The following is a 10,245-nucleotide window of genomic DNA, read 5'->3' as shown; positions in this document are numbered from 1 at the left end:
GTGAAGCGTGACTCTTGATTTCCACTCGGGTCATGACCTTATGGTTGTGAGATCGAGCCCCATGTCAGGCTCTGTGCTGGGCGTGGAGTCTGCTTAAGATTCTCTCTCTTTGCCTCTCTCTCTCTCTCTCTTTTTTTTTTTTTAAAGATTTTACATATTTCAGAGACAAAGGGAGAGCGTGAGCAGGGGGAGGGGCAGAGAGAGAGGGAGAAACAGACTCCCTGCTGAGCAGACAGCCCCAAGTAGGACTCGATCCCCGGACCTCAGATCATGACCTGAGGTGAAGGCAGACCCTCAAGTGACTGAACCACCCAGGCGTCCCTCTCTCTCTTCAAAAAAAAAAAAAAAAACCCACTGCTGTAAGCTCTTCTATACATGGTCTCCTTTCTTGTGGGAATACACGTGGGGGGTGGGGCACTGCTGGGTCATGTGGGGGCGTTTTCCGAGGTTGGGGAACCCCCAGCCTGGTTTTCCTCGTGCGGCACTGTTTTCCATCCCCGCCAGCAGTGCAGAAAGCTTTCAGCGTCTCCACTTCGTCACCAGCACTTAATCTCATGTTGAGTTTAGCGATCCTAGTGGGTGTGAGGGAGCACCTTGGAGTTTTGGTTTCAATTTCCCTGATGGCTGACGATGGCGGGCATCTCTCCACGTGCTTCTTGGTCACCTGGGGGTCTTCCCCGCAGCCCTGCTTCTGTCCCGCGTGTCGCTGTCTGGAGTCCGCGAATTGGCCGCTTTCCTCCTTCGGGCTCTCGCCCCCCCAGGGCACAGCGGTTAGGCACACTGATGTCAGAGCCTGCAGCCTGGGTCCAGAGGTACCTCCCAACACTTCTCCCCGCTGGCGTTGGGAGTGTCTTCTCATTTCTCCTGTGTTTCCGTTCCTTTATCTCTAAAATAGGGGCAGGCGGCGTCCCTGCCTCCCAGGGCTGCCCGAGACCCGCGTGCGCTAACTGTGCCGGCTGCTTGTCGCTCCTGGAGCTCAGGAGGGGCCTCTGTGGGCCTTGGCCGGTGTGTGACTTGCCCCTGCCTCCCAGGCTGGCTGTAGACTCCAGTTTCCTCTGACACTGGGGCAGGGCGGAGGGGATGGCTTTTGAGGTCCTTCCTGTGACAGGGTATGAGGACTGGCTCGCAGCAGTAACAAGCGGCTCCCCCAGCCTGGCCCAGGCTCATTTCTGCCTGCGACGCCATCATCGGAGGGTCGACTGGGCCCCACTGCATGGGCGGGAGCTGGGGTGACAGAGCGGCTGCAGACAGGTCGTCGTGGCAGGAGGAGGAGAACCCCACGAAGCACACCCTGGCTCTTAAGAGTGTCTGTGATCAGCACTACTCATCAGCAACGTGGTGGTTCTGAAAATGTCCCAGATGACAGGTGTCCTCTGTGCCGGGACCAGAGATGGGCAGTGACTGGAGGCAGGGCTGGGTGGAGGTCAAGGGACTTTGGTACTATGCCCAGCTCCGCCTCTCACCAGTCTACCTACCAGGGCCTCGGGGGCCCTGCCTGCCTCCCTGGGCACGTGCCAGGATGACAGTGTGGGATAGGACCTTGATTGCTGCGGTGTCCCCACCCAAAAGGCGGTGGTCGTGAGCGGTAGTGATCACCCCCGGGACCATGGCTCCGCTCTGCCCCCGACCCCTGGAGGTCAGAAACGATTTCCCAGCTGCACCGGCTCTAGTTGTCCACTCTAGTTGTTCACTGGGCGGCCGCCAGCCTGGGGCTTGGTGCCGCACGCGGGAGGATGGAGTGGAAGCAGGAGCAGCATGATCTTGTGGTTCTGGGCCTTCTAACCTGATTCGGGAGGTAACATCTAAACCCGACAAAAATCAAGTGAGTTTCTCTTTGGGAGCAGAGCTTAGTGGCATGTGGGCTTCCCGGCTGGAGGTGCCGGCGATGGATTCGCGCAGTCTCCGTGGAGGTCCGTGAGAGGCCACGCTTCCCGAGCAGGTCCCAGCTGGCCTCCTGTGCTCTGGGCACTCCGCATCTCTTATCTCATTTTGTGCAGAGGTCAGTCCCTGGGAGAATGGAATTTTTACTTCCCCCTTTTTCAGGTGAGGAAACAGGCCCAAGGAAGTTAAGACACTCGCCTACGGTTGCTCAGCTAGAGCACCACCGAGGCTGGATTGTCTCTTGCTCACAGTTCTTCCAAGTAGGCCTCAGAGCAGCCTTGGCCAGCAGCTTGGGGGGGGGGAAGGGCCAGCGACTCAGGGTCACCTGAGGGAAGAGGTCACCATCTGGGATTGCCTCTGACACAGCTGGGGCCACGCGGTGACGGACAGCAGCCAGCAGACACCAGGGAAGTCAGGACTGGGCCTTGGCAGTGGCCCTGGCCTTAGAAGACAGGTCCTGGCCTGGGGTGGCCATGAGGTCAGGCTCTTCAGGACTCCTGCCCCGGGTGACAAGGCCACTCCCCCCAGTGGTGGAGATGGCCGCACAATCTGCCCATTGTGGGCCCAGATCAGGCGGGGGTAGTGAGTCATTCTTGGTCCCCGTGGGGTTGGTGCTGTCGAGTGCCATCGGCTGTCTGCGGGGCCTTTCCTGCGGAGAGCGGAAGACCGGTCCCCCAGGCAGGTCCACGACTTCATGACCCTGTTTCCAGCCCCTCCCCACCGAGCTGGCCAGCTGCCCCGGAAGCCTGAGCTCTGACCCAGCTCACAGCGGCGTGTGGGCCGTCCGCGGTTTATGGCACAGGGTTTGAGGTATGCTGGGTTTTAGAAATATTAACGTTTATTAATAGTAAAGTTATCCAAGGTTGAAGAAAGAACTTATGCATGTGATTTCAGGGTTCCTTAGCTCTGACACTGTGACGTGTTGGGCTGAACGATTCTATATTGTGGGGCTGTCCTGTGCATGGTACAGTGTTCAGCGACATCCCTGGCCTCCACCACCCTCAATCGTGACAACCAAAAATGCCTGTTGCTGAATGGCTTCTGGGGGGCGGGGGGCAAATTTGCGCCTGGTTGAGACCCCTGCCTTTCTCAGAGCGCAGCGGCTCTGACGGCTTCCACCCATAAGTGGAGCCACTCTTGTTTTAAAAGTGTGGATACGGAGGCCTCGCTGGATGCAGCTGGGTCTTGGAGATTGGGATCTCAGACCAGGGGACTGAAGTCTCATGGGCTCTTATTTCAACAACACCTGCAATAGAAAGGTCACCTTCTGCCATTCTCCTCTTGGCCTGTTTTGGGGCCATGACTTCCTGACTTGCTTCCGTGTTTCTCGTGTGGGCTGCGTGCTCACGATAAAGCCATTGCGGTTTCCTTCGCCTTCCTGCGGTCAGTCACAAAGCTGCTCACCAGCCAAGCTGGCCTCTGCTGACCTCGGTCCTCTGAGGCACGAGGACCTCCCTGAGCCCCTTGCTGCTGGGGTCCCCGCCTACTGTCTCCGTTCTCTTGCACCCCCCGGTTTCCAGCCCCTGACCTGGCCCGTGTCTCCCAGTCTGTTCATTGATCTCCAAGATCAGTCATGGCAGAGCTATTATCTCATTCATTCAGCCAAGTCTTAATTGAGCACTTACTGTGTGCCAGAATTCTTCAAAGACGGCAGATACAGTAATCAATATATCACATCAGGCGGACTCAGCCCCTGCCCCCACACAATTGTATTTGGGTGTGTGGGGGTGGGGTGGGAGGGAGGGAATGCACACAAAATACAAGCAAGCAGAGAAAAAAGTAACACGGTCTCCAGTTACAGAAAGTTCTGGGAGTAAGAAAAATTGGGGCTTGTGGTAGATGTCAGGGAAGTTCTTACCACCTGGTCCTGCAGCCTCTCTCAGGAGTTGACGTTTGAGCTGAGGCCTGAAAGGTCTGTTGGTGGGGAGCAAGCCAGGGGACAGCGTCCTTTGGCCGGACAGGCCCAGAGGTCTGAGGACCCTGAAGAAGGCAGTGGGGGGCCGGGTGGGTGGATTGGAGGAACCTAGTGAGCCTGACGGCTGCGGGTTAGAGGGAGGCTGCAGGGTGCCGAGGGGAGTCTGTCACCTTCTGAACCAGGGTTCCTGCTGGGGAGGAGGGGGGATGTGTAACGGGCGTGTGGTGCTTGTGTGGTGGGGCAGCTGAGCCTTCCTCCTGGAAGCTAGGAAGCCTGGGGGGGTGCGGCTGGGGGCACCGAGTGCGGAGTTGAGCGGCCAAGGCATGTTTGGGTAGAGCTGCCCCTGGTTTTCTCCGAGTTCAGCAGCACTCGCAGACTCTGCCCTGCTCCCCGATGACTCCCCCCACCCCCCGCCCTGCTGACAGCAGGCTGGGCACCCTGAGTTCTGTGAGTAACACTTGCACACCCAGCAGAGCCCTGGGGAGCCTGTGGGCCTTGGGGAGGCCTCCGTTGGTTCTGGGAACTGAGAGTTCAAGTCTGGCTGGAGGGCTGGGTGCGGGTGGGTGGGTGGGGCCGCTGAGCAGTCCTGTGGCCTTGTCCTGGGAAGTGGCCCGTGGCCCAAGGGCACGGGCGGCTCCACAGCTCACTGGAGCCACCTGGGGGGTGCCTGTAGGGGGATGTGGGCATGGAGGGGGTGTGCTTGTGGGGGCCGTGTGTGGCAGGGATGCAGAGGGGTGTTAACACAGGTGCTTAAGGAGCACAGGGCCCAAGCAGCCGCTGCCTCTGTCTGGTCCTGACATTGCCCAGCTGCTGGCTCTGACGGGTGGGCCCCGGGACTGCTGGGACCCCGTCCGGTCCCCCACAGGGATCCCTGAATGGAGGTGCTAGTCTGTCCTGGTTTAGTGTTGGCCTGTGAGGGGACGCGTTCTGACCAGCACCCAGCCCTGGGGGTCCTTTCCCCGGCTCCAGAGGACCTGAGTAGGGCCATGGCGCTGCAACAGGGCATGGGACATTCGTCGGGTGGACAGTCCAGCCCGGCCCTGTGCCAGCCTCCTGCTGAGGGAAAATGGAGAGCCCACTTACAGGTTTGGTGCTGCAGTCTGGGGACAGAGAGGGAGGGACTGTCTTCCATGGTTTTGGGGGGGGGCTGGGAAGGGCAAGGAGAAGGCATTTGCCATCTTAGATAATGGAGCAGCCTGTTTACTTCCAGCTCTTTCTTCCTCAGCATTTGGGGATATGTTTTGGCGGGAGCTCATGCGTGGACTTTTCTGTCCGCTCTGTGAACAAGTTTCTCACCTGTCAGGACCACACTGTCGGGCTCAGGGTGCTCGCCGGTGACTGAGCAAGGCACGTGATGTGAGACTGTCTGGGGGTGACCCAGGTGGACAGTCAGCCATGGGGGGCAGCCGGCTCTGGGATGGGGGTGCCCGTTAGGGACACTGAGGCGGGCATGCAGAGTCGCACACCCAGGAGAACCTGCTCTTAGGGGTGCTCAGGCCCAGCCCTGCTCCACACAGCACTGTCTAAGCATCTTCCCTCATCCAGAAAGGGGCTCCCCTGGGCCCTGTCAGTGGTATGAGTCTGTACAGCTCATTCTGGAGTCTGGGGCCTGGGGCTCTGGCTTCTTGTCCACTCCGAGCCCCTTTTTCTGTGACTGTTCTGTTCATTGGCGGGGACGGGTGTGGGGGTGGTTATTGCTGGTGTTCTGCTCCGTGGAAGCCTGCTGTGCCCTTCATGAATGTTCCAGTGTTTCTCCCATCTCATGCCCCGTCTGGGACAGCAAATCGCCATCATCTCGTGGACTATGATTCTGGTGCATTCCTTAGGCGTGGCTTTCCCTGTGTCGTCGGTGGGTGGCTCTCACCAGTCCTGACGGACTGGTCTTGGTAATGTCAGGGTCTTCCCCCACCACCTCTGCTGCCCAGCCAGCCACTTCCCATCTTGGTGCAGCCGTCGGTTCCCCGGGACCTTGAGCCTTTTTGTGTGCGAACAAAGATGGTCTTCCGTTCCCCACACAAAGCCGTTGTTCCCACAGTAGATCTGGGAAATGATTTTGCATCAGCCCTTCGGGCTGCCTCATTCTGTTTAATGGCTGCATGATATACCATTAACTGGTCTTAAATCCTTCCCTTAATCAGCTCTCTACTGATGTTTCTGGAACATGCCTTGGTGATGAAATGCCCTAGTACATGTGTCCGTGTGCACACGCAGGGAGTTCTGTGGGATAGATACCTGGAAGTAGAGATGTGTTCTTGATTTTGCTGGTGTCCGGTTTCTTCCCATAGAGTCGAGCCGGTTACACTCCTACCAACCTAGAGCTGGTCCGTCATCCTCCACTTTTGGACATGTTTCTTCTCATCAGTTGAATTTGGCCATGAGTTCTGGAAAATAGGGGGCTGTACCCCTAGCTGGTTCCCCATTCTGTAGTGTTTGCTGCTGGCGCTCAGGGCCCTGGCGAGGGCAGCGTCTGTGCCAGGCTCATGCAGCCTGTCTGGACCTTGACCCCAGGCCACCTCGCTTCTGTCTGGCACTCACGTGTTCACACCTTGCCTTCTCTTCTGAGCTCCCCGTGCTGTGGGGGCCTGACCACCCCAGCCTGGGTTCATGGGTTTAAATAACAGGTCTGAAGAGCAACCAGGCTGAGGGGCAGAGCACATCATTTTCCTTTCTCTGGCTCTGACAAATCATGCCAGAGGTCAGGCAGTGTCTCGGTCCTTCTGGAATGGCAAAGGCTGGCACCCATGCCTCTAATGCCAGCTCTGTGTCAGACACGCTGCTCAGGCCTGTCCCTTCCAAGTTCAGCCCCTGGGCCTCGTATGCCAACAGACAGGTCACTGCAGAGGTCAAAGCCAGCCCCGCCCCTCCTCGGCTGGAGACCCTGTTGCTTTAGGATCTTGTCCAGACGCCCTGGCTGCTGTGTCTCCCGCTGTCTGTCCTGCTTTCTGCCTTACGTAAACTGCTCTTTGAGACCTCGTCTCCCCAGTCATGAGGGGTTCCCCCCACCCACGCCTTGCCTTGTGCTGTCCCCTCTGCCTGGAATGCCTGTTCTCCTCGTGGTCCATGCCGGTGACCCTTGGTGGTTCAGCCGCCCTGGCCTCCGGAAACCCTCTCTCTTGCCCTTCTGCTTCCACTCCGCTTCCCTCCGCCTACGGCTAGATTAGTGCCCTGACCTATACCCTTGTGCGTCCCGTGTGGTGACAGGATCGTTCCCTGCATCTCTCTGCACTTAGGAGCTCCTGGTGAGGCTGGGGGGAATGCAGCCTCCCTGAGCTTGCAGAGGTACCCCGGCTCTGGTGTGCACATGCACGCACACGCACACACACACGAGCGTGCACACATAGGGGCTCCCTCCCTTCCTGGCTTCTTGCTCTCTGGGAGGCCTCAGGCTGAGTGCTCAGACACTGGTGACCTCCAGAATAGGATCAAGGTGGCTGAGGACATGGCAGCCCCACTCTCTTCAAGGAGCCATTTTAGAAAAGTTAGAGACGTGGCAGGTGAGGAGGTGCCTTCCCCATGCCAGGGCTGAGTCCATGAGAACTGGGGAGTCCTCTTAGTGGCTGCTCTAAAAGGCGGTCTGGGTATGTGTGGTCTTGCTTGAGCTGGGGAACTGATGTCTGTCCCTGATGCAGAGCCATTGGCCGTCTGTCATTCGTGTGCCTGTCCTGCTCACTCTCTTCCCTCCGCTGTCATGGGCATGCGTGTCACTGTCCTAACGAGACTGGGTTCTGCTCAGTCACTGCACTGTGTATGCCCGAGGGACGCAGGTCCTAGACTCCAGGGCCCTGAGAGGTTTTTTCATTCATTTATCTCTTCACAGCATCCAAAAATCCTAGGACTTCAGAGTCAGAAAGGATATTATAAAAATGCATTATTCCAGCCTACTTGTTTTATAGGAGGGAAAACTGAGGTACAAATGATTTAAGTGGTTTTCAGGACGCATAAAGTTAATGTCAGTGTTAAGACTTGAACCGAAACAACTTTTTTTTTTTTAAAGACTTTATTTATTTATTTGACAGAGAGAGATCACAAGTAGGCAGAGAGGCAGGCAGAGAGAGAGGAGGAAGCAGGCTTCCTGCTGAGCAGAGAACCTGACATGGGGCTCGATGCCAGGACCCTGGGATCATGACCTGAGCTGAAGGCAGAGGCTTTAACCCACTGAGCCACCCAGGAGCCCTGAACCGAAACTTCTTGACGGCCTTTGCCTTAACTTTTGCAGTGTCTTAGGGTCCGTGTGCTAGAATTGGGATCAGCCAGGTGGTGCTGGGTGGAAAGAGGTGCTCAGCCAGTGATTGGAAGGCTTAAGCCTTGGCTGATGGTCAGGGACTGTTACATAGGTTGTATACTGCACAGCTCAGTGGCAGACTACGTGAATGTCATCCTGTGTGGCTGGACTTGGCAATCCTGCCCCTGGTATGTACTGGATGCAGTCACAGCCTTCTCTTGGCCCACAGGTTAGCTGCATGAATCTCTAGCCCCAGCCCTATGCCAGACCTGGCTACCTCTTCAGACGCCTGGCCCATGATTCTTGAATAGCCATGGGTGCTTTGGTTTAGCCAGGGCCGAGGTTGGCTGCCTGGCACATTGTGTTGCACCAAGACACCTAGGTCTAGCATGGATTCCTCAGGCTCTCTGCGGTTTTCTGTAGGGTGTAATGAACAGACAGGTATTCTGGGTGGTGCCAGGAAGGCTTTGCCTGGGGGACATTTGGCCCTGGCTTCAGTTGATTTCATGTCCATGAACATGAAATCATGTTGATTTCATGGCTTCAGTAGTCTGCCCAGAGCGTTCGTTAGCGGTCCTGCCCAGCAGTCCTTGCTCAGCATGGGTCATGACCTCATCATGCGGAGCTGATCTCCCAGGAACGTGTTTCACTTTCTGCAGAAGAGTACCATGCCTTTGAAGGTATGATTGCCCAGGACACCATTTCATCTATTAGTCTTCCTCCCGCTGGTCCTACTCCACTCGGCAGCTGTTCACTGCAGGCATTCTGTGCGTTCAAATCCTACATGTATCTTGCCTCAGTGCCACGTGGATCTTCATCCCAGAGACCGTTGTGGGCTCTAGCGTCTGGTCATGTCATTTTTGTACTCTCCTAAGAGTGGCTGTCTTCTGGTGGTTGTTAGTTTGTCTGTGATCCAGAGTTGGGAACGGAAGCAGAGACTCTAGCCCACTGTGGTCGCTCCTTGGGACGTTTGGGACAGAATGAGCCAGAGAGGACCCTGGGGTAGTATAAGGAGCATATGCGGTCATGGTCTCATCTCTGCCCCTTCCCCATGTGACCTCTGGCTAGTTTCTGCTTCTTTCTTCTTTTCTGAAAAGACTGGCTGGACTAAGGGACCTTAGGTCTCACAAGGTCTGGAAAGGAACTTGGGAGCTCTGTTGCCATTTTTGCTGGGGTGCTTCGCAGCCTAGGCTTGAGTTGGCTGACTGTGAGAAAGACTTAGTTTTCTTTCTTCAACATAAATTTTAAAAGAATGCACATGAGAAATTCTAGTTGTAGCTAAAATTGAGATGCCTCTCCTTTAGCCAGGGCCCCCTATGCCTTGTCTTGCCAGCTAGAGGGCTCTGGAACCAGATGGCCTGGATCCTGGGAGAGCCTGGGCCAGGTACCGAGGAGCTCAGAACCTTAGTTTCTCTACCTGTCAAATGGGGCTGCTAATGGGACCTACTGCCTAGGGTTGTTCTGAAAGTGTGTACAACAGTCTGGTACTTGGTGAGCATTCTGGAAAAGTTAGCTGCTATCATTACCATTATTACTGTAATTATTAATAATAATTCCTTCTGGCTTCTTGCCAGGACTTCCATCACAGTGGTAAGACTTTTTAAGGAACTGGATGTTTCCTGTCTTTCATCCACCACTTGGTGTGGAAGGAGTGAGTTCAAAGGCCAGCCTTTGTGGCCATCAACTGGAAGGTCTGGGCTGGGGCTGTGCTCTCAGGAAGAGTCAGAAGGAGTGAGATTATGCTGAGTAAGCCCAAGGTTACCTCTTTTCCCATAAAAGCCTGGTGAGTAATTTTTAACAGCCACAGGGAAGAACGTCAGGTCTTCCCCAGCATCTCTTTGGTGACTGAGCGCTCACGGAAACACACAAACTCTGACTCATGGGGTCTTAAGGAATCAGCCTGGAGCGTTTGTTCTGTGCATGGCATGTGGGGTTCGTCTTGGGTGCCCATGCTTGTCTGACTTCTGGAACTGAGTGATGATCAGGATTCTGAATCCCATTGGGGTTAGTGCAGAAGGCTGTTGTGGTCCCCAAGTGATCATTGCCTCAGTTGGTGGTGATGGCTGCCGCGGCCCCAGGGAGGTGTGGTGGATGGGTGCCCCCCTTTTCCATCCTTGATCTACCCCGCACGGGGGGCTGGAGTCCCAGAGAGTGTAAGTGTAAGGCAGGCCACATAGCAGAGCGGGGACTGGAGCAGGTCCTTGCTGTTTGAATAGTCTGGTGCTTT

At 56.2% G+C, this 10,245-nt stretch overlaps 1 protein-coding gene across 3 annotated transcripts in view; it reads left to right on the top strand.

Moving 5' to 3' along the window:
- The window catches only part of ITPK1 (inositol-tetrakisphosphate 1-kinase), a 168,036-nt gene that overhangs the window by 105,400 nt on the left and 52,391 nt on the right, over positions 1-10,245 (top strand). Inside the window, exon 1 of one of the 3 annotated variants that reach the window (XM_059373852.1) lies at positions 2,552-2,691. The exons of the other annotated variants lie outside the window; for them this stretch is intronic. The gene's annotated coding sequence lies outside the window, so the exon portion shown is untranslated. Of the gene's footprint in view, positions 1-2,551; positions 2,692-10,245 lie in introns of those variants that run through there. 3 annotated transcript variants of the gene reach the window in all.

Source organism: Mustela nigripes, chromosome 13 (assembly GCF_022355385.1).
Source record: "Mustela nigripes isolate SB6536 chromosome 13, MUSNIG.SB6536, whole genome shotgun sequence".
NCBI lineage: Eukaryota > Metazoa > Chordata > Mammalia > Carnivora > Mustelidae > Mustela > Mustela nigripes.
The sequence above is the reverse complement of the archived record's forward strand: the minus strand, read 5'-3'. Positions and strand labels throughout refer to the sequence as shown.